Here is a 24,492-nt window from a genome sequence, read left to right on the forward strand (position 1 = left end):
AAACAAAATGGACTAATGCAGAATTATTGTCACATGTATGGGGTTTGGGGTGTGTAACATATATTGATACAATAAAAGAGTGCAAACATTAGGCTTGGTGTCTGTTTTGTGATAAAACAACCAACTTCTTCCAGTGAAAGTAAAGTGCTATGCCATATATAATGGTTTTTATTGTTTGTTTGTTTCTTTTTTTAAATATTTTTGCCATAAGTGTCTTTTTTGTAATTTCTTTTCCAAAGGGTCTTGAGAAGTAGATCTCTTCGATTTCTAAAGATCTTTCAGAATCACTTGACTCTGACCTATGAATCATCAAGCATAGAAAAGGCACCTAACTCAAGGGATGAACCAGTGTTGTCTACCCATACCAGAAAACTTTTTAAATTGTATCTTTAGGCACTTTAGTAGCACTTTACTGCCTGGGACATAAATGCATAATTTGTTCCTATTTCTTTAGTTGAATCTATGAAAAATGCCAGAGATAATGACACACATGCACGCCATTCGAACTGGCATCAGAAATGACATCAGTGAAAGTGTGGCTGTCAAAAAGCCATTCTTAAGGAAAACTGGGAGAAAAGGCTGAACTGTTCCTGAAGACTACTTAAAGAAATGATTAAAAAAAAAAGTTTGCCTACAAGGGTTCAGGCCATGTTGAAGAATAAAGGTGGTCTTACCACATTTTCACTTTCAAGCTTGTTAGAATTATACAAATTCACATTGCACATTTCAGTAAATCAATCTATTTTTCCAATTTTCGAGCAAAACATAAAGACAGTACTGTATGTTCCAGAGACATTGCTCTCTAACAATTCAAGTCATTAAAAAATAGCAGAATAACTTTAAGGCATAGTCGTGTGTGCATGTCAAACTGTCTTTGAACACATTTCAAATTTGTACTAACTGAAAAACTCGATATATTGACCTTTTTGTGAAAAAGTTCTGCACGAAAGATAGGGAATTAAATCAAATGTCATGTGCAAGTTTTATTGACTATATAATAGCAATTCAAAACCGTTTATCAAGTACCAGCACCCCAACCGAGATCTAGTGCACTTCCTGCAGCGTACTACTGTGTTTGCCGCTCGTCAGTCAAAACCCCTCTGATTTGAAAATTAAATCTGTGAAAGAAGAAAGCTGCTGACTGGCCTATGCCTAACATGTGCAGGAGACAGAGGTCAGTAACTCCATAGACGGCAGTCTATTCACAAGGAAGATCTTTTTAATTAGCCTATGTTCTTTTAATTAACCAGCCAGCATAATGTCTGTGTCCATTTGTCAGCCCTTTACTTTGCTTAGCGGAGCAGGGTGAAAAAACCTTCTTTTGTCTCCTCACTGTTTCAGAGATCCCTGCTTCCTATTATTATATATCATTGTTCACTGAAATGTATTTTTTCTTGTCTTTTAGATTAGCATGATAATACTCCCATGGAGGGGAGGAAAAGTGGTGAAGAGCTATTGCAGGACTGCTCGTCAGGCTCACTGTGTGCAAGACCGTGGTTATTATCATACTGAATGCACCATCAGTTAAGCTAACAGCCTACATTTCGACATTTATCTCCAATATCATAGCCTGACTGTCAATTGCATAGGGAGCACTATGGTAAATTACAGGTTATGTCTTGCTCCTTGGAGCCTGGATCGTTCCCCAGTGTAATTACGTTATGCTAATTCTGCCCCCCATGTACTTCCCATGACAGAAAGAAGGCTTTCCAACTGTTCAGATATTAAGTAAAATATGAAGGAATAAATGTGGCGATTTACGCTACGGCATTGCTCGCGAAACCTGAGCACACCCCTTGTTTCTCCATGGAACTCTAGGGGATGGAGGAAAAGGCTCAGCTAGAGCTTGTAGCCATGTTTCCATAGACTGGTTCAGCTGCAGGTCAGGCCACCTTGAACTCCTCAGCTGGAATTATTGTGTCAGAGGTGGACAGGGTCAGGCCACGCTCCTCCCTTCAACACGAGGACTTTGTTAGTGTCGGACACGCAGCAGACACTGGCAGCACAAATCCCTGTCACGCTCTCAGAGTAGAACCCTGCATGGGTCAGAGGTTGTGTGTTAAGGGGGCATCCCCGTTTCATGACCTGAATACTGATTGATTTCCTTGAATGGCTATCAAGGTAGGGGGCCTTGCCTAGTGATCGCAGGGACTGGTCAAACCACTTACCCTTACCCCATGTGGCGATTCGCAGTGAGAGAATGCGGTACAAGGGAAGGGAAAAGCCACTCTTTGTCACAACATGCGCAGCTCCTCTGCTCAACTGTGTACCTCAGCGGGCGTATGTTTTCACTTTCCCTGAAACAAGACACTAGACCACATGTTTCCCTTTTAATAGACAGCTGAGTGAGGAAAGGGCAGGAGTGTGGTCTGTTTGCCATTTGGTAGAAGATGGACGAGGCAACACTCCCTAGTTCCTCTGATAGATTTATTAGTTGTTCAAAATTGCACAACTGCAGTGGCCATTGACAGTTATATCAGTCATTCAATTAGCGGTGTTCAAAGTGCTTGACAGTCACCTAAAAGGCTGAACAATTTTCTTTATTTTCACAGCCAGAAGAGTAATTAATCATTCCTTTCAGTAACCATGTTCTGGTAAACACTAAACAGGATTTGGCAACAATGCTAAAGTTGGAATAAACAATTAAACAAAATCAAAGGCACGATAAAATGAGCCCTTCAATTACTGTAAACTTCAGAAAGTTTTCACTGACTTTGTTTACCATAAACTGAATTTGTCAAAAATCTGTTAAAATGACTAGCACAGGGAGAGCAGAATAATGCACAGAACTGTGATTATGACTAAAAAGTTCATTCTTATAGAGTATCTGCAGTGGGACAATGCCATTTAAATGTCTCCCATCTCCTCAAGTGAAAAAGAAAGGTCACAAATAAGACTGAAACATGGCACTCATCATCACTATAAAACCTCACGATCCCTTGTACTGATGGGAAACCCTTTAAACCTGAGTTTCCCCCATCAGGGTGGATTTGATATTTGAAGTTGGCTTGTTTCTGCTTGAGGAAGCAGCACAACATCTCCTTGTCCTTTTATTGAACCACTAGTAAGTGAACACATTTAACAATGTTGTCAATTGTTCAACTAAAAAATTAATCTTATAATCTAATCTGTGTAAATTAGTTGTAAAATGGCCTTATTGACAAGAGCTTGTGTATAAAAAAAAAAAAAAAAAAAAAAAAAAAAAGACTAAAATATTAGTTTAAAAATAAGGTGAGAATAAGTTCAATGTATGATTGGCCTAAATATTTTAGTGGCTTTCAGCTTTGAGTCATCACACGAATTGTCACAGCCCAGATCATACACGCTGGAGTGATATGAAAAGTGAATAAAAAAGCGAATAAATATTCCTACAGCGAACTCGGATGATTAACCAAAGGCTGAGAGTTAGAGAAGATGTGAGCGTTCACACTGAGGCTTTTTGCTTTCCGTGCAACCTGAAAGTTTGTGCTTTTTAGTATAATTAAATAGTCATTAAGAACTGCTAATCACTCCTCCCCACCATTGATCTGAAAAATGTGCATGTGGTGTGTTTTGTTCATTGGAACTGAGAAATAATGGTGTTATCTCCAGTCTCATTGTGGTGCATTTCTTTACTTTGGTCACTTGAAAAGTCGTTCCCCAGGCGTGAGCTTGGAGGAGTCGATATAACCGTAATTGATTCTTTATACTGAAATGACTAAAAGCTTGAATTTGCCAAAGCAAGCAAATAAGAAAACAAGTAAACATCCAGTCCAGAGATGAGGCATCAATTTGATTACTCCTTCAGCTGTAGCTCCTAGTTGTGGTTTTGAAATTATTCTATTAGAAGGATCTAGTTTATGGGTTTTATTAACAGCTGAGTGTGAGCCCAGACTAGTCCAAAGTTCTAATGATCAGGGATTCTCTTTCATGCTCGTCACACGCTCAGGACAGATTAATATAACACTAAAAAGAGAAATCTCCAGTACTTCTCTTTAATGTCAGGGCTTATTTTTTGATTTTTTGTCAGTATTGAAAATGCAATTTAAACCGTTTGCAACCTTAGGTAATATGTTTGATATTTTATATATTTATGTAGCAATTGCCACACAATACTGAGTTGTATATTTTGTGGCAATTGCCCCCCCCATTTCTAGACATGTTTCACGAATCTACCAGATGGCCTGATGTATGGTATTTAAATCTTCCTTAGTTCTGGTAAAAACACAAGAACACAGTACTAAAATCTTCTAGACGCATTTAGGGGCAATTTAAAGTCTTGAAAGTGCACCAGAGATAGCTTTGTAGCTCAGGCAAAGGAATTTGTTTTCCACAAGCCCTTATCTTCCTTTTGAAGTTTTGTGTTTTTTCTCAGACAGTATTGTAAGTTCCAACAAATACCAAACACAGATCCTTATTGTCAACATACCACTGATACAAGAAAATAATGACCACACGCCTAGTGGTGTCACAATAGCTGGTATAGGCTGTTACTGATGCACAGCAGTTCTACTTTCCATTTGGGACTTATGGTCCTTTTGTCAGTACAGTGAGAACTTGAGAGAGAAGAAAATATGCTGGCGAGCTGGCTATGCCTTAACCTTAACTGAACCATCATCAGCATGTGGCTGCCAGCTGGAGTGTTTGCTAATCCAGAGGATGCTGCCTCTGCAAGTCTTTCTGGGCTCTGCTACTTGAAATTTGCAGGGTGTAAAGGTCTAAACCTCAGTCATCACCATTTGTCTGAATTAATATTGGGACAGGTGGAGATCCAACTAGGTCATTATATTACACAGTATTTCACAAAAATGCTTAATAGTTATTGCTGGTTTAATAATTGAGACTCTACATACTCCCTATGGCTATATGATAAAGCAAATTAAATACTTTTGCTATAGGATCAGGAACTACATCCTTCTAAAAGAAAGATAATCACTTGTCAACTTTTATGCATCAGTGACTCAGAATTTCACATTTTACATTTCAGCTTTCAGCTCAGATGGAATGGGTTTTTTTTTTGGTAATATCAGGCTGTATAAAGCTCTGTTTAGGTTTGTGCACTGGCAAGGTGAAGACGTTTTTCTGGGAGCAGACTGCCAGAGCAGATTGTGAGCTGAGATGCCATCATCAGATTTGGCAAGTTTGGGCTTTTGGATTTGTCAAAAGATTTTGTTCACTTATTGCAAAAGCAACCTGTTGTCATGCAAACAGCATTTCCAGCAACGTCTTTTCCTCAGAGTTCAAAGCAAGTTGATTCACATTTTCATTTCACATTCTGGCATTTTTCTGATGAAAGTGAATAGTACACCCAGCAATGGATACTTGTCATTGTTATCTATACTTTGCAGTTTTAGAGATTTGTGATGGAGAACGCAACATGACTACTATGACTGTTTTTCAAGGCTTAGGCTGCATCACCGTAAGCTGTCCTGCATTATGTCTGAGATGTACACAGATCTAAGAGGCATCTCTTATTTTTCATTCACAGATTCACTGACAGCTGGAGTGTGTACCAAGCTGGTCTAGTTACCTGTTTGGTGGATCACTGGATTCAGCAGACTGTTTGAAAAGTTAAGGTAAGCTTTGCTGCTTCTTTCTAAAAGTGTGACTTTCTAAATGGATCCAATGTAATTAAAAGTTAAATAAGATTTGATTTGATGAGGCACGGAGTCACTATTCACTGATCTTTCAAATGCAGTATTTAGATTGAACTGAATATATGTGACAGTGAAAGTTCTACTTTCATGAGGCATCTACAGAGGACACTTAATTAATGGATGGTCTATGGAAACGCTGCTACTGCTGCTTTTTTAAAAATAGGTGATTGAGCATACAGCACTGTATCTATCTAATTAATCTAATCAAAGGTAAGGAACCAGCTTTAACACATTTGTCATACAACATCATCCAAGGACAAACTTAATTTAGTCCACTGGTTTTTTGAACTAGTGGGCTAAGCAACTGAATGAATATGCTATTTTTAGGTAAAGAGTTTGCTGATAGTATTCCTTTATTCAATTAAAATATAACTTTTTTTCTTGCAAATCACATAAATTGTGAGGTGTTGAGCATGCACTTTTTTTTTGTTTTCGAAATAGGGGCATTTAGTCACAGCGTGCATAACAACCACATATTACAGTGATACGTAGAAAGTGTGAAGGACTGAGCTCATGGTTTGAGTTTGCAAGTTGTGTTCTTGAGTAACATTTAAAACCACACTAGAAAAGAATGAAAAATAACTTTTCTGTCAAAAGTGCTTGAGTGGTCAAGATTTCTATATTTCTGTTTTTGCTCTCACTGGTTTGAATTTGATGAAGCTCTGTTAATGGCAGTTGTTGAATTTGATGACATATGGGACTGTTTGCCTACATTGCCAGAAAATGAAAATGTAGAGTTTGTCAGATTGCACAGCACATTTGTTAGAATGGACAGATGGGAAATGGTTACTTTAAATCAAGAAGTTTTGGTTCCTTATGTTGATTTAGAGTGCTCATCATCACTGTTACTTAATGTCCTCAGGGGGAAAAAATGTCCAAAGTCTCTTCATTCATTGATACTTGATAATTGCAAATTGGCACATGTCTAGTGTAGACCATGTCAATGTTTTCTGGTGCTGTGAGCTCTGTTGTCAGGTAGACAGGTAGTCAATGGGGAGAACAACTGAACAAATGCATCAGAAACTTGTAGCATCACTGAAAAGCTATTGTGTCTGGCCAAGCATTTCCCTTGTGAGCTTGAATGTGGACAGTAGAGGACAGGGCCAAGGAGCGCCGATGACAGGATGCCTCATGGGAAGGCTGGAGACAGATGGCTGGCCAGATGTAGCCCTGCTGTGACCTTGAAGGCATCTGAAGGTAAAAGCATAAAATGTCTGAAAAATGGCAGACAGAACAGCAAAGAAATGGGAGTGTTTTGTTGTGGCCTTCTCATGAGCTGTTTTGGTTTTTAGACTCGTTGTTATGTTCTTTGTTCTATTAGCATGTCATCATTTATACTCCTAATTTTCTTTGCGGTGAGCTGAAGTTTTTGTGCACATCCGGTTTATTTTTCAGCTCACACTGTTGAGGGATTATTAGACACACGAGGCACTCACTCAGTTGCACAGCTTTAAGTTGACTTTTTTAGCAACCCTAAGAGTAAGATCTGATGTTGCAGGAAGGTAAAATTACTCAGGTTTCAGCTCATAGTCATTTTCACACATGTACTGCATACATTTTTGGAAGAAAAAGGTCAGCACACTGTGCACAATTGCACTTTTGCACGTCAGGACCCACAGCAGGAGCTTTTGTCAGGCAAGGGTGCTGCCTCGGCAGAGTCTGCAGGAGGTAACCACTAGCTGGCTGTGAATTTGCTGAACTATTAACCATGCTGTTCCTGCATTAGTGCAAATCGTACAACACACAGACTTTGTACTATGTAACTCTCTGCATAACGACCATTTAATTTATTTAATGTTCCAACAAACTGTTTTGGATGTTTGCACCAGCATCAGAAAATGTCTAGAAAAGTACTGAACTGCATTGTATGTGTGAATACAGATGCATGATGGACTTATTTATGCTATTTTCCATAGTTTACGTTTACTGTTATTCATGCTAGTTAATAATAGACAAAGAAACTGAATGTAAATATAAGTTAAGAGTCTTGTTCATCTTTGCTTCACTGTACAATGTTGGGCTCTCTAAACACTGGGAAGTATCAGGTGTCAGCATGCACATTCTTAAAACCAGTGTTTAAGGGTTTCTGTGAGAATATCTTATTTGGTCATGTCTTCTTGATTCTCTCTGTATCGTGGAAAGAAATGAGACTTTATTTTAAATTTGGAGTGAACTTTCCACTGTTGCTGGCTGAACAGTAGTGATTTTATGTCAATACTAGAAGAGACACACTCCTGATGCAATTGAAGCAGCAGACTGTGAAGCAAACGCCACCAGCAGCCTGATATTGTACAGGCCTCTGGGGCTTTGAGCACAGCAAAGGGACAGCCTTGATCAGAGCTGGGAACTGGATGGTGAGCTGAGGGTGGGGGGGTTGCTGTGAGAAATAAGAGGAGATGGAGGAGGGTAGAGGTGTCAGGCGAATAATTGGGGTGAGGAGATCTCAGGGGTGGATAGAGGGAAGCTTTATTAAGACCGCTGAAGTCTGATGTGCTTGCATGGCCGCCTAGCTCTTCCTCACACACCCACGCCTATGGGCCAATCCGCCGTTTCCACAAGAGACTCTGTAACAACAAAGGGATGAAGGCCAAAGTCCTCAAGCTCCTTTCAGTCACAGATAAGACAAAAGACCCCATTACTTGAAAAGCGCTGATGGGAAAGCAGCAGTATATGGATCTGCCTTTTCTTTTAAACCAAGGCTCATTGTTGCTTCTTTTAAGCTATGCTGCTGTTACTTGCTGCTGTATTATATCCTGAGATCCTGTAGATTTACTAAGTTCAATGAGGTGCTGGTAATGTGTTCATTGTTGTACCGTAACTGGTGAATGCTTGATAGTCTTTTTGAATTCCTCCGCTCGTAGAGGAAATGTCCTGACCTCTTTGCTAAGTTCCTCTGAAATGTACGCTTTTGTCATTAGCTCACTGTGACACATTTAGAGACGTACTTAGCACACTGCACAATACGGTCTGCTTTTAATGCATTTTGTTTGTGATGCAATGAATGCACAACTTGCAAATGTACAAGCTCAAAGTGCAGACAAATATTACCACTTAATATGGATAAAAGATGAGTAATCTCTTTTGTTTTGCCTCACAATGGAAAACAAACTTTCCAGGGTGACTTCCCCCGTTACCGATCGTATCAAGTGTGATGGTGAGATTAGGAGCTTAACTGCTTATTTTCCCCTGCTCTGTGAACATTGAAATGTTACTTTTGAGTCAATGAAGTTCCCATATCAATAATTGAATCCTTTGTAGATGCGTGCTTCCTTGAGTTTGGTATTCTGAAAATGTTTGCAGTTTCACAAAAGCAGATTTTTGTGAGTGACACAACAAGGATTTTGAGTTGAAGCAGGAGGCGGTTATGGGGAGAATTAGCGGCCTCCCCCAGTTCTCTGCTGTAAATTGGTTTCTGTGGAAGTCATGAAAAAGGGGGCTTGGAGGTCTGTTTTCTGCTTCCTTAGTAGCTTGCTAATCCCCCACGGCTCTGGCTGGAGGGAGAGCTGCTTGCACATATACAACCGTTGTGGAAAATGGCGTTACTCCTCCTCCAGCCCTCTTTCGTCCTCTTTCCACTCGGTCCTGCAGGGCTTGGCTAATCCTCTGCCTGGTCATGGCAGGGAGATTGCAGCCTTTTTCAAAGCTGGCTGGACTTCAAAGTTACAAGGATACAGGGACTAGAGGAGGTGGGAGAAAATTGGGTCCACCGCAAGCAAAGACTGCAAGGGGTTCACCTCAGCTATTTCTTTTGCTGTTTATGAGGTGACACTGAAGAATTTGTGGTCTCAAAGGAGAAACTTTGTTGATCGTAAAGACAAGACCTTAGAGGTGGTGGCTTTTTTGGATTATGATTTCTATATAAAAAGAAAAAACAATACCCTTATGCAACAATGTGGGGCACCAACATGCAAAGTAATAATAGACACACAATTGATGCAAGATTCGTGATAAAAACACTAAAAGCTTATGTATGCTTTTACCTCTTTAGAAAATCAATCATGCTAGGTTTTTTAACTTTTGTAAGAACTACTGCCAAAATGCACGACGAAAAGGGAAGTGGTATTTTTTTCCCTATTATTTTAGAAAGTGTGTTTACTTTGAAAGATCAATAGATTTTGAACTCTTTTCTCTACGCGTTCCTTTTATGTTGGCCTAGTCTTATCAGGTTGTCATCAATTTAGCATTGCCCAGTTGGACTCACAGGTGCTCAAGATTTTGGTTCTGTCATTAGACTAGTCTTTGTTAGGGCTTCAGCACTGATGTTTTGTGCCAGTTTTTTTTTTTTTTTTAAGTTTTTTTTTTTTTTTTTTCATTACTCTTTATTCTACTGGCAAATTTGTCTAATTTGCTGGAAATGCCTTTGAATGCTGATCCTTTGTTAAATTCTCAGATGACAGAGAGAGATTAGGGTGAGATCATTCCAGATGAAGAAAAATGTCTGCTATTGAAATTTTGTGTAGTAGTGTGTGTAGTTGGCTTTGTGATGTGTTGACAAGCACTACGCATGTTCACTCTGAAAAGTCAGACGGGAACTTAATTTGCATGTGAGTTTGCATGTGTGTTGCGACACACAGCTCGTGGAAACAATTAAAGCTCTTTGCATCTTTGAAGCCATAATGTCTCAGTTTGTGTTTAAAAATGCTTTTTTACTACTTGGAATAGATGAATCTAATGAAATTGAGAAAAATGAAAGACACACTTCAAGGATATATTTTTAAAATAATTCCGATTCTTATTTGCCAATGTCAGAAATCAGTTTTAAGTAGTTTTACATAAATCTTGATAGAAATAACTCAAGATGGCTTGTAAATCCTTTTTTTTCTTTTTCTTTTTTCTTACAGTCTTACTTGGTATTTCAGTAGACTGCTGATGCCAGCTGTCCTTTAATTTAAGAAAATATTGGCTAAAAACAACCCAAGAAGTCAATGGTCACACTGTATTTCGTCTTTCTTTAAGCTACTCAAGCCCTTTAGGCCATTGTGTATCCTTTCTTATTTGGATTTTGTCTGGCTTTTTAAATATAGCTTTTAAAATAATATTTTCATGGCTTTAATAACTTATTTTATTTAAGGTCTTGACTACAAGGAACCAGGATTGCAAGTTTATTGGTACTCCCTATTCACCAACAACATGGTAATTACTTTAAGTGGACTCTTGGGGAGGGGGAGGCACAGGGTTAGGATTTTACATGATTCCCTGTTTTGGTGTTCAGGGAAGTGTGCAGTCAATATATATTGCGTCAGTCAGATCTAATTCACACCCATTTAACCAAGCGGGTGCAAGATGTCAATAAGCTTTTCTAAGCTTCACCCTGGGGTAACCCTTCATGAAGGTTGGTTAGTTTTAGCTCAACTAGGAGGATTATGTAATTAACCATGGTTTCCTTAGTAACTGCTGTTACGGAGTTTCATTGCGTTCATTTTATGCCATTAGTACCGCTTACTTTAAATGGATTTTAGATGCTATCAATATACTCATGGTGCAGAAGACTTGCAATCTGTTTACTTTGGTCTGAACCGTAGCAGAAAAGTTTAATGTGTTTTTTTTTTTTTTTTTCTTATATGCTTTAAGGTTTAAATGGTTTAATTTTGGCATATTGAGCTCAGATAGCACTGGCCGGTGGCTTTGAAACAAAGGTTGTGCTTACAGGAAAGTTTAACAATCTGAGTTTATGTGTACTTCTATGTTAAAGAAAAAAAAAACATTATTATTATTATTATTATTATTATTATTATTATTATTATTATTATTATTAAATGGCTGTCAAGTACACAGCTTTAGGTTTTATTGGCATCCACCCTGCAGGTACAGTAAATGTAGTGATTTTATATTTTGCTTCCAGGAGATGCACTTGGGCCAGGTGAACTTCTTATTCAAGCCACATTATAAAGGTTAAAACAATGTCAAAGATGTATCATATGGAGGCGTAACAAACTGTCACACGCCTAATTAACATCAAAAGTACAAACAGTCATGTAACAGAGTGAGTATTGTCCAGGAGGTCTGTGGATTCCCTGCTTTCTGGCTCCTTTATTGTGTGGGTCAAACCACACCAACCTTCCAAACTTGACCTGCATTTTGATTGCAACTACATGCTGTGAAGCTTTGTGACTAACATGTTTCAGCACGCTTGCATTGACATTTTGTCACACAGCTGCCAAAGTGTTTAAAACCCTGAGGACAGACGAGCTCAAAGGGTCAAAACATAACCAGCTATGTTGTCTTCTGGGTTAATGATGGGCAGAGTTGGTTGATTTGGAGATGTAACTTTTCAACTTCCAATGAGATTATTCTATTTTTACTACGAAGAGCATGCCATAACTGCTGCAGAGCAGGAGGCACTTTATCCGAGAGCCTCTCATATTTCTTAAATTGATGTTTACAAATTCCCTAGGTGGGGCATTAAGGAAGATTGGTATATTAATTGCCAACGCATGCCATCTAAACGGGTAATTGCAAGCTGTTTGCTGGAATGCAAATGTACTCAACTTCAGTTTGATGGAGCTTGTTTATTGAAGTGCTGGTCGCTGACAAATTAAGATGGTTAAATTGATGCCCTCTGCTTTTAAGTAATCAGTTTGTTTGCTGATTGTTGTATTAGTGTAATAGCAATTTGCCATTTTTCTTTCTCTCTTTTTTTTTTTTTTTTGGGCATATCAACACATTAACAACAGCTCAGTGGCAAAAAGGACACGGTTGGGATTTCTGTGTGCTACACTAACAATTATTTTCATTATTTGTTAAACCTCCAATCATTTTAGATTATTTATTCAAATGTTTAGAGTAGCTGTTTGAGACTTTTGGAAATGAGAACCTTTAACTTATCTGAGAACTATGACTTTTACACTGGTGTTTAACATATAACAACAACAGAATGTAACAAAACAAAGGAGCAGATGAATTAGTTTGTATGGAGTACATTCCTCTTCCATTTGTGTTGTTACTGTTTTGAGGCTGAAATATTAAGTATCGAAGTCCATAGCTACATGAGTTCACCCATAATTACTCGTATGTATAACAATGCCAGCCCTACAGATGGTTGTGATTTATTTATTTGTTTTTTATTATTGTCTTGCTCATGTATATCAAATTGAGGTAATATTTTTTTGGCTGCATCACCACACTCTGCGAGCAACTAATCAACTCAATGTTTCATCACGATAACTCATGCACCCCAGCTTGTAAATTGTTTTTTCCATATCCCGGGGTTCAGCAGTGCAACTGTAAAGTATGCAAATGTGATTTACTTGCATAAAAATACATTCTGAGCCTCTTGGGTATTCTTCCTCAATAAAAGTGTTTATATCTATGAGAACCAATGAATATGAATGACCTAGTTTTTTTTCATTTCTAATCTTATAAAAAAGACATTTACCTGAATGCCATTTTTCTCTGCACCACTCTGATTTGAGTTAAGCTACTTTCAGCCATCGTTACCATGAGACTGATCATGACTGATGAATGTCTGTGGTAGTCAGCTTAAGACATTGGCATCCCCCTCTGTTCCAGAACACCTCAACACCTACCGTTTTTAATAATATTGGCCGTCCCATATCTTTACATATGTGTGGGTGTTTGAAATAAGTTCATTTTCATTCATCCCTTCTCAGCGGGCTTGACTCCTGCACTTAGTATCCAATTTCTGCCCATTTGTGGGCGTAAGCAGCAGAACACTTTCTACAGCTCCCGTTCGCTTCCTGAATTTCTCCACACATCAGCACACACCGTCTGCAGGGCTGATCCATGGAGAGGGGGGTTAAGCGCTCTCCTCATAAGCACCTGTGTACCTCAAAGATCAGGGGATGAGAGTGGGCGGATGGGATAAGAACAGAAGGCGAGGATGAAGCAGTTGAGAGGGTGAGGAAGGTGATTACTGAGGGCCAGCTTCAGAGAAAGTGGCACTGGGAAGAAAAGATGATAGAATTCTCTTTTCATTGTGGTACAGCTGAACCATTTCTCTCTCTCTCACACACACACACACACACACACACACACACACACACACACAGTTACTTGTCAGTCCTTTCTTCCTGTTTGCGGTTATTTTCAATCACTCCGCCTGCCTCTTAGAGCCCATCGGTCTGTCCTCTTTCTTGTATTTCTTTTCACCTTTCTTATCATTTCACTCTTCAACTTCTGTGATTGGAGAATACTGAGCATCAATGATCTAATCTCATCCCTATTCATCACTCCAGGGCCTTTTCCCTTTTTCCCCTTCCCTTTTGTCAGCCCCCACATCACTCAGTACACAACTTGCCGCCTCTGCTTTTTACCTCTTTGTTTCACATGTTTTGTTTAGCTTTTAAGTCCCCTTTTTACTCATCCGACTGACTTGCCTACCGTAGAAAAGTTGACACGGCATCACAAGCAAAAGGCCTGGTAAGCTTTTTAGAGCCAGTCACGGTGCACCATTTCCCCCATCGTAATTACTGCTGAAACAAGCAGCTATGGGAAGTTTCAGCACTGGTGGACCCGTCATTACTGACAATCTCCCAGCCTTTATCTGCCATAGCTAAGACGCTCTTGCACTGCAGGGCTGTGATGATTGCTTTACTGAGCTTGGGTAAGAATACGGGGGGGAAAGAGGATGATCAGAGACTGTGCAGTTGGAGGTTTTTCATAACGGTGAGAGTCATAGCGGTGAAGCTAAAACCCTTAAACTTAAAAAAAAAAAGTATTTTAAACCAAAAGCTGCCCAAACCTTCCAAACCACCATCTCAATGTCCATGGTGATTTAACACTCTCCAGCTCCAAGAGGAGAACTTCAAATCTATTACACTCACCCTGTCCTGTCAAGCATGTTTTTGCTGAGGTGTCCAGCTCTTGGCTCCCAGCCTCCTGTCAACACAAGGCGCTAAAGAACACCAGATTGTTTGTGCCCTTCAGATGAAGGCATCAGCACTTGGAGCTCAGGATGTCAGGAGTCATTTACTTGTCCTCAAGCAGTGTTTGCATCAGCTAGCAACTTTCCCAACCCAAAACATGCTTTTTTTTGGGGGGGGGCACACCTATTACTCGTCAGTTACAAACCAGTTCTTAGAGAATCGTGTACGAGTGGATTGAGACCATGATGCAATTTGGAGCTTTTAACTGTTTTAAGGTTTCTGTAAGGAGAACAGTTATGCTCATGTATTGATTTTGTGACTCCTAAAAAAAAATATCTCATACTTTGCTGTGGTGCAGCTCTTTCACTGCTCTAAACACATCATTCTCACTTCCACCCCCCTCCCTTTAAGACAACTTCCCTCTGATTGGATGTCACAGACAGAATACTTGAGCAGTAGGTGTAGCTTCTGGACTCGCAGCCAGAAATGGTCTGAGATGACCATATTAATCCTGCCTGTTCTCACTGACATTGTGCTGACCCAGTTCACATATTTTACTGAGCCAAAAAACTGCCAGAAACACTAAATAATTGGAACAGTCTTAAATCTTGAGCTTTTGAATAGCAAGAATAACTTGCACATACTCTGACTACATTATTTTCAAAAAAGGGGGTTGCTGAGGCACTCTGTAACACCATTTTATTCTAAACAAATGTATTATTGGAGCAATTCAGCAAGCAAAACAGACTGATGTGCATCGACTTCCAAGTCTTCAGCAGGATCTCTGGGTCTTTGAAACTCGTCACGTTTAATATAAACAACTATTATTTATATATGTGAGAAAATAGGCCCACTATAAAGGTTCCCTGTTTCTTTTTTGGAGTACACCTGAAGTTTGCAGAATAATGTGTGAAGTCCAAAATCAGTGGCATACTTGAATTGTCTAAATGGCCTAAAATGTGTACTTAAAAAAGATTTTGAAAAACAGATCAGAAGTACTTGTGATATGTCTCAGAAATAAATGATAACTTAGAAACTTCTGTATCTGCAGAAAGCTTTTTGCTCCATATTTCTTGGGTCATTTACATTTGACGAAGCATGACTCATTGCTTCGAGAAACTGTTAAGTCTGGCATTCTCTGTGGTTGAATTGTTATTTCAGAAGCCTTTTCTTCCATTTTTAGGAAACAAATGTATTTCTGGCTTTGAGATGAGTCACTAAATGTGAACATAGTGATAATCAATCCGTAGTAGTAACCCAAAGGCTCCAGAAATGTTCGCCGCTGTAGACCAACCAACTGTTTTCACCAGCCATTGTGCAGCATATAGTCTACCTTCTGTGTTCACTGCTTGTGCTTCAGTGTTCCATGAAATAACTTGGCTAAATTTGCAGGCTCGTGGGTGTGTGATTGCATGCAAGTGCGTGTTTGTGCGTGTGTGTGTGTGTAGAGCTCCATCCGCTTCCAAATGGACGTGGGACTGTGCTAAAAAGGGAGAAGTGAGGCAACTGCTGGCAAAGAGCAACTGCGACCCAGCAGGTGGAAACAGGTGTCATTACTTACCTGCCTGGCTGTTAGCACCTGCCCCCAGGTGGAAAAAAACCTGTTCTTGAGAAAACAACCCAGGTAGAGGGACACAAGGGAGTGAACCTTTTTATTTTTCCATTCTGTAAGCTTGGGCGGGCTGCATTTCTTCTTAAGTGTATTCTTGTGGTCATTGTGCTTCACACAAGCTTGAAAAACAACTTCAATGCACAGCCTTGCTGTAATTTTGAGTCTCAGCAGAATGATTTGGAAATTTACCATAATTTTATTTCCACAGCTTGGAGCCGGACTGCAGATTTATATACTTCCTTAAACAACTTCAGAATAACTTTGAAAGCCAGTATTTCGCATCTTTTGCCATTCATCTCACATTCACGTTTTCTGACTATATGGTTTTTACTGTACAGAAACTAGATGATGGCTTGTATAGTGTATATTCAATTCGTTTAAGCTCTGTTACCAGTTTTTACACTGCTGGTACTCTACCACCCCATAATCTCATAAATTACTCATCACTTGATTTCTACTCAGAGGTCACATGCATAATTCAGAAAACCTACATAGTATCATAAAGGAGTAGATTGAAATTCCAGCGTTATTGGTGTTTTGTCTCCTACTAAGCTTGGGTAGAATATGTAAAAGTGCAGCATGGGAGTTTATTTTTACAAGTAGAGCACAGTGGGAGGATTTTTTTTTTCTCCCTGAGGTTGTTACAGTCTTCTCAGTTCTCTGCACAAGCTTTGGATATGCTTTCCAACTGCATAATACCAACTCCAACCATGCCGGTGTTGTCTCAAGGGCAAAACCTGAATAGGGAGTAGCTCGCCCCGTTGATGGATGAAGCTCATCCATGTGCCAAGTTCAACAAGTCAGCCGCTCTTCCCTTGCCATGCACCCCTTCAGCCTTTCTTTCAGCATACTGGTCTGTGTGCCCCCTGCTATTGCACTCATCTTCTCCCTTTTCAAATGGTAATAAAACTGAACCATGCTGGAACTCTTCAGCTAGGAGTGAACTCTCTCTTCTCAGAAGAGAAATTATGGATGGTCATGCAGAGTTTTTAAGGTTTGGCCCAGCAGGCACCAAAAATTTTCCTTGTGGCCGAATCATTTTGGCCACAGTCTAGGCAGCTTACCGCAATACACCACGGGTCTCTGGCTATTGTTATTATGCATAATGGAACAAAATCCAGTTTCAGTGCCCTCTCTGCACACCCCTCCCCCCTCCCCCCACTCTCTGCTCCACAACCACTAATGTAGGGGATGTTGCCTGGCTTCTGCATGCTAGTGTGCTGACAACTGCCCATATTAAATTAAATTTGCCTCTTGAGCAACATAAACAACTCACGTCCCCCCCCGCCCCATCAAAGCCCGTTTAGCCAAAGGACAGACATTGACGATCAAAAGCTGAGCTCCAGCAAGGCTGCTCTTGGTGTGTTTGTCTTGTGGAAAGCGTGGACATGATCACACATAAACTAGAGAGAAAGAAGAAACCTAAATTTGCATCTGTCTTCTACTGTTTCATGGTTCCTTGTCTACTCATCCCACAGCCATCAGCTGTCAGTACACCTGCCAGATAATAAACAGAAAGCTTTTTTTCCCCAGAGTTTTAACAGATGCAGCAGTTTCAAAATATTTTTTAAAAATGTACAAAGCAACAGTATTTCCGTCACAGTCTTAATTGTTGTGGAACATTTTCTTTCTATAGTTCATCAAAAAGGTGTTGCAAAAATGCAGTGTGACAAATATCCATGACTGCTCTGAACATAAAATATTAAAGGTGCGCAGCTGTGGTGCATTAGAGGTATGCATTACGACTGTGCCATTGGCAAAGGTGTAACATATTGCCCATTACAGCAAATAAATAACAGGGCATTGTTACAAATAACAGAGCGGTGCAATCAGCTGCTTCTGCAGTGAGTCTGTCATCCTTTGGGAAAACTGCAACACCGCCTTCTTGGACTGCTCCACTCCTTATTCTGGCGTGCAGCCTCAGTTTGCGCACTGTAGTGGCACATGTATTAGATTTCCACCTGCTGCTGCTGGTTCTACTTATAGTGACCCTTAAGCTCACAGCAGATCTCCATAGCAAAAGGCAGACTGATGTCACCAACTGCCATCCACAACAGTGGAATGGAACCACTGTAGCTCCTATGCTCTATACATTTTTAGAAGTTGTAATGGCCGCCATTTCCTGAGTATTTATTACACGGCGTGCTGCTGGGAAAAGCCTGTTCTAACGTTTGAGTCTAAGGTTTAATTTGTTTTGAGTTGTCTTTCTGTTTCTTATCATTTCAGTTTATTTTGAAAAATCTCAACAGGATCTTCAGCTCTATTGTGAAAGGTTTATGTGGAAAATAAACAAGCGGATGGTGGAGCCACACGCTGGCTTTACCGTTGTCGTTACTTATGACAACCCGTAAAAACAGTCGCTTGTCCGTCCGTAGTGTAGTTATTTTAAACATAAGAGAAAGAGAACTTTAAGAAATGAATATAGCCACTACAGTACCATCAAAACAATGAAAAATATTGCCGTAACAGTTGATTTTGCGACACCATGAAACAACGATGGTGTAATTTGAAATGATAGACGTTTTCATATCTTCATCCGATATATATCGTTATATCGAACAGCCCTGTTTGGACTTATGCCTGAAGTAACAATCGAAAGTATCAAGTTTGCAGCAAGTGCAAAGTTAAGATTTAACATTAAAACTTAACATTTAAAGGCTTGTTTTAGGGCTTCTGTCCCTAATTCTTTGAGTCCTAATCTTCCGTGCCTCACAGTCATTAAATGTTCATGTGTGCTCGGTGGTTGAGGTTTAAAATCACTTCCAGGTGCATGAAGATTTTCAATGAGGCAGCAAAAGCGTTGGCTTCTGTCTGTTGCATTGAACTCTTGCAAAACTGGTTAGTAGGACAAAGTCTAAGATGCATTTACCATATGTTGCCTGCCAGTTCTTCTTGAAGATTTGACTTTGCATAGAGCAATAAAGTACTCTGACAGCACTGGTCAGCAAAATAAAGTGATATCTTTTTCTTTCTCTCTGTCTCTCTTTTTGTCTCTTTTACAATCTTGGCAACACTTAATTTTCAAAACAGCGAGACATGTCCATGAAGGCAAGGCTACACCCTATTAAACATTGAGATGAAAAGCACTTATTAAGTTCTTGTCAACATAAATAAGTTTAGGCGTGTGCTGTGAGTCAGCAATTATAAACCAGTTCTTGGCCAGTTTCCAAACCTGTTGCAGTGAGCAGTATTGACTCATGATCGATTGTCAGCTGATTTTTGTTTTTAAATCCTTCACGAGGTTCAGGGTTCCTCCGAAGCAGCTTCTTGTAACTCAGCTTCTATCGTTCTTATACTGCACATGTGAAAGGCCACAAGTTCCTCGAGTTCATGTAGGAGAAAAAACACAAGAGTACAAGAGTCCAGCGCTTGTTCCTGCAAATAGCACGAAACAAATTGGATACAGAGACAGAGGCTGTTGAGAGAGGACAAGCCAGACTAGATGACCATCTGGCCCTTGCAGTGTCAGTGACCCAACCAATATGCTGTTGATCTTTTTCCCTTAAATAACTCCAGTCTTTATTGCTACAGCCTTTATCAAAGCCTCAGATCATGGAAGAAAAACTCTGGGTTGTAAACAGTGGGTTGTTCGCTTGATTACAGTTGCGTGCTTGTGCTAGTGTGTGCGTGAGTGGAATCTTGTTGATTGTCTGCATGAGCTGATTGGTGGTGATTTGTGCAAGGGAGGGATGGAGTGACAAAGTAAATTGAGGCGGGGAGTGGAGTTGTTGACTGCCAAGTTGTAGGCTCACTGTATAACTTGTCTGCAGCTTGCTACATAAGTCATGTTTTTTCTTGGGGCTTTTCATAGCACAAAAAGGCAGCAAAGCAACAACTAGGGTCCTCTCAAAAGACATTAATCTGAAGCTGGCACCGCTCTGAAATGATCACCTCTCACTTCATACGTCTTTATTATGGTTTAACAACCCTCTAGAGCTGAAGATTGCTCTGTTTGTTTGGTTTTTTGGTTTCTTTCGTGCATTTCTCAATAATTAAAGCCTGAGGTTAAGCAACACTAACTTGCCTTTTAAAAAAACAAAAACAAAAAAAAAACAAAAAACCTGTTTGGAGTACCTACTGGGACTAAATATTGGTTCACGGTATGAAGGAAAGCAGCACTGTATTCAGCTACAGCCATGCCTCCCAGTGGTGCTGCAGCATTGTCACTGCTACTGGATTTCAACGTGGAAAACACAGCTACTCTCGCAGAATGTGAGTGCCTTTTTTTAATGTCTTTTTTTGTTTTTCACAGTTTATTACTTACGTGTAAAACTAAGAAATACAGAAACAATCAGCTGACATTTGTCCAGGAGGGAAATTCTAGGGCTCTGTAATTTAGTCATTTGTGTAAGAGGGTGGCAGTTTGGAGATTTTTATTTATTTATTTATTTATTAGGATTTTATTGGAAAACATTCCCACTCATATTTCCAGTGGCTTTGACTCTTAATTAAATGCAGCCTCTAAGCAACCTTTTATAATTTATGACTGTATGATGACAGAGACGAAAGAAATCCTGTCTGTTCAGCAGAAATATACACGTCTGATGGTTTAATGCTACATTCATGCAAATATTGCCTGCTGTCCTTGTTTCCGCTCAACTGTTTGTTCTTTAATTTTTCTCTTTGCTTCTCTCTTTGGTACCCCTCCCTTTCTCTTCTGTTCTCGGCTCCTCCCTGTCATCACCTTGGCAAAAACCCTTTCACAGGCCCGGAAACGCTTAATTGACTTTTCATTGGCACAAGCTGTAATTGGCTTTTAATCACCGTTTTACATCATGTTTTGAAATTCAAATCAGCAGTGTCAGCTCAGAGAAAGGGGCCTCTTCAGTGCTTTGCTGTCATTCACGGATGCTACAAGAGGAGCATCTCAGTATTGATGGCATGTTTAACATCTTTCACTTGCTAAGTGAGTGATCGGAAACTTCAGGGTTTGTGTATATGGTCCCTTCTGCAAGCACCAATCTACAGACTGAGTGATACTTGATAGAAAACATTTGGTTTCGCTGTGGCTCTTTCTGACAGGCAGCAGTTATGAGACGTTAGCACAAGAACTCAGTTGGAACCAGGTAGATGGTGCCTTTTCTTGACCTCTCTCACTATTTGATGCTAAAAGAACCCAAACAAAACCCACCAAGTTCTGAGTATCATAAAACTAATATGTCATATCCCAGTACATGCAGTGGAAAATAATGGACAGCTTAATTTATGTAACAGTAAAAAGCAAAGGTAAGTCATAAATATGTCAGCAACCTCAAAAAAGTGTGCATTGTGTTATGCAAACAATGCTTTTTTTGCTCTTATGGTGTCTGTAATGTAACTATACAGAGAGAAATATGTATATAGGTTGATGGGTTCCATTTATAAACTTGCCATGGATTTGACCGAAGGCCACGTCAGGCATGAAGATGTGCATTGTGAGCACTGTTCGATAAGTCAGGGTCAGTCTTCCACCTCCGCTCAACACTCTAAAAGCAGTTCCCACGCTCTCTGTTACCAATGGATGAGAGATGAGAGCAGCCGTGTACACTTGGATGGCATCAGTTTTACAGTACCCCTTTTTTTTGTGTGTGTTAATTTCTCTCTTTGTTCTGACCAACTGTGAGCCTGGCAGCAAAACCTGAGCCGTGCATCAAGATGTCTGTAAACTCCTATACTTCAGCATGGCCTGTAGTTATTTGTGCTTTGCTTGGATAGCAAATCCCTTCACGATTCCCAGCTCTAACCCTTTCTCACATTGGTTAAAGAGCCATAGGAGACAAGGATTAGCATACATAAGTGTTTTTTTTTTTTCTTCACTTTCTGTCTCCCTTTCAACTTTTAACTCCTTTGTTTTTTGTTTTTTCACATCAACCCTCTCTCCTCTTTGTCGATTCCTGTCACTTTCGCTATTTCCTCCTTTCATTTTCTCCTTTTTACTCCTTTCTGTGTTTTCACTCTCTCCTCTCCCTGGTGGCTGAATGATCGTGAGTGACGTTTAGCAACTCTTCAGCCGCCAGGAAGGCTTTGGGAGAGAGCCCACTCTTTTTAGAGCATCCGTGATGCTCCCCAACAAATTGTGACACTAAGACGAAATGTAAGCTGGCAGCCAGCGTGTAAACCGTTCAACTCCTTAGACCCTGGACAGTTTTTTTTTTTGTTTTGTTTTTTTTTTTTGCTCTGCTGCTGCATAAGACTTATTTCATTCTCCTTTCACACTCCTTCGGCGCCCAGCTGGAGAATGGAAAATAATATTTTGGATTTTTTTTTTTTTTTTTAACTTCTGGAACAGAGCAGAGGAAACCCTGTTGCTCGACAACCCCTCCCACTACAGCCTTTCAGCTGCTCCAGTGTCAAAGATTTGCACTTAAATTCTTCGTTTTCTCACTCATTTCTGTCTCACCTCCACTAAAACGTTCCTTTCAGTTTTCATTATCATTGAACTGTCAGGACAAAACCTCCTTGTTGTAAATCACGGTTCTCTTTCCACCCCAGCAGGAGGGATTCATTTTCCAATTCACTTGCCACATGTGATTAATTTTAGTTGAATTGTGAGGGAGGCAATTATGATTTCAAGTAATTCATATATTACTTAACATTGAATAGTCTCCTTAGGTCATCATTCAGGCACTACATTAACTTTAAATAATCAAAAATAATAAGACTGTGATAATGCACATTCTGAAACTGAAATGGGAACTCCGAGCATTAATATCTTTCGGGTTTGTGACTTGGCAGATTCATGTGTTATTAAACACCAAGTCAAATTTGAATGAATGGAAAAAATTAATTAGATCAAATGATTGAAGGTCTCTGCTATTTGCCAGTAGCTGATCTAATCAATCAAATGTTCTATTCTAGTTCATTAATTCTAATGTTTGAAACACTGTAAAATGCTAATGTTGTTGCTAAATCTTGATGTACATATGCCAGTTTATTATTTTTAATAGTCCCATTAATGCTCAAAAGAATTACGTGGACTAAGTTGCCCATTTGTGCACAGCCCTAATTGGTACACTATGTGCAATTCTAGTATTTTATGAATAATACTAGCTTATTTTGAATTTGATGGAAATTCAGTTCAATTCAGCAAGTCTCACAACAGTTGGGATGGGGCAACAAAAGACTAAAATAATAAGTGGCACTGAAATGAGAGAGCTGGAGGAACATTTTATAACAAACTGACAAAATGTCACTTAACCTAAGTAGCTCATTGGATAAAAAAAGAAAGGAAAAAAGAGCATTTTAGAGAGGCAAAGTGTTTCTGATGTAATGCAGGTTGAAGCTCTAGCATGCAGAGAAGAAGCCATATGTGACCATGATCCATGGGTCTCGGATTTGCAAGTCATTGCATTGTTTTTCTACACAGCGCCCACACTTTTTTGGATTTGGGAGGTACATGAGCAGTGCATCAGTAGCTGTGGGTTGGGATGATAAATGCTGGCAATGAAGATGGTTTGTATGAGCTTATTTAATTGTAATAAGGGGATAATCCTTAAATTCCAGCTGGCTTTAATAAAAATTAGAAGTTCCTAATGTAAAATGGTCACAGTATGGTTTCACTGTGGCTCGTCTGAGCTGCACTGTCCGGGTGAATAAGGGCTAAAATTCTCAAAAATAAAATCTGTAGAAAAACCCCAAAACATAAAAAGTCACAGTGGTAGAAGTTGTTTGTGGTGATAACACACAACACACATCAATACGACTCTTCACAAAATCAATCCACCGCTGCTTTTGATTCGGGAGAATGAGCTGTCCTGCAAATTTTGGCTTCCAGGACAGATACGTTGGACAAGGACATAGCTAGTGTAAGAAGCTGTGTGCTGCTGTACCAGTAAATGTAGTAACTGATTGAGCGGGAAAACCACAGACTTAAATGTCAATGGTAAAACCGCACACACTGTGTAAAGTGTCTCTCCCACATTAGCTCAGTAGTTCAGCAACCTCTCATATTAAGCTTCAGCAGGTCTTCTGTCCAACCCTTCGTTACTGATGACCCATTATCAGAATCTTTGTCCCTCTGAGGCTGTGAAACCAGACTGATAACGAGGCTTGCCATTTGAAAGGCCACAGTATTCTCACTGTGTCATGTCTCATTACAAACCACCACGATATTTGTTTACATCCTCTCCTGGCCCCTGAGCGCTCTTATCAAGACCTTTTTTTTGTAAGAGCCCCTGCAGTCCAAAACACCTTCATCAGAGATGGGTCTGACAATTTCTGCATTAGTGTGAAGTGCAGTTGCACTCTATATTTTCCATCCTCTGCTGCCCCCTCCTCAATTATTTTTTTTTCTTTTTCAGTGAGATGAGTCTTATTTCTGCACAGTTGCACTGATTGTAATCTATTCCAGCTTTAAAAAAAAAAAGAGCTCAACCTGAAATGAAGCCATTCATCACAGAGTAAACAGCATAGCAGAAGGGCAGGAGCAGGAGACTGTTAA

At 39.7% G+C, this 24,492-nt stretch overlaps 1 protein-coding gene across 4 annotated transcripts in view; it reads left to right on the forward strand.

The window, feature by feature from the left end:
• Nucleotides 1–24,492, forward strand: part of sema6cb (semaphorin 6Cb) — a 152,592-nt gene that overhangs the window by 14,458 nt on the left and 113,642 nt on the right. For all 4 annotated transcript variants that reach the window (XM_084944076.1, XM_084944079.1, XM_084944080.1 and 1 more), the window contains exon 2: nt 5,468–5,555. The gene's annotated coding sequence lies outside the window, so the exon portion shown is untranslated. The remainder of the gene's footprint in view (nt 1–5,467; nt 5,556–24,492) is intronic.

The sequence above is a fragment of the Perissodus microlepis genome, chromosome 11 (assembly GCF_051167445.1).
Source record: "Perissodus microlepis isolate ML-2025 ecotype Zambia chromosome 11, ASM5116744v1, whole genome shotgun sequence".
NCBI lineage: Eukaryota > Metazoa > Chordata > Actinopteri > Cichliformes > Cichlidae > Perissodus > Perissodus microlepis.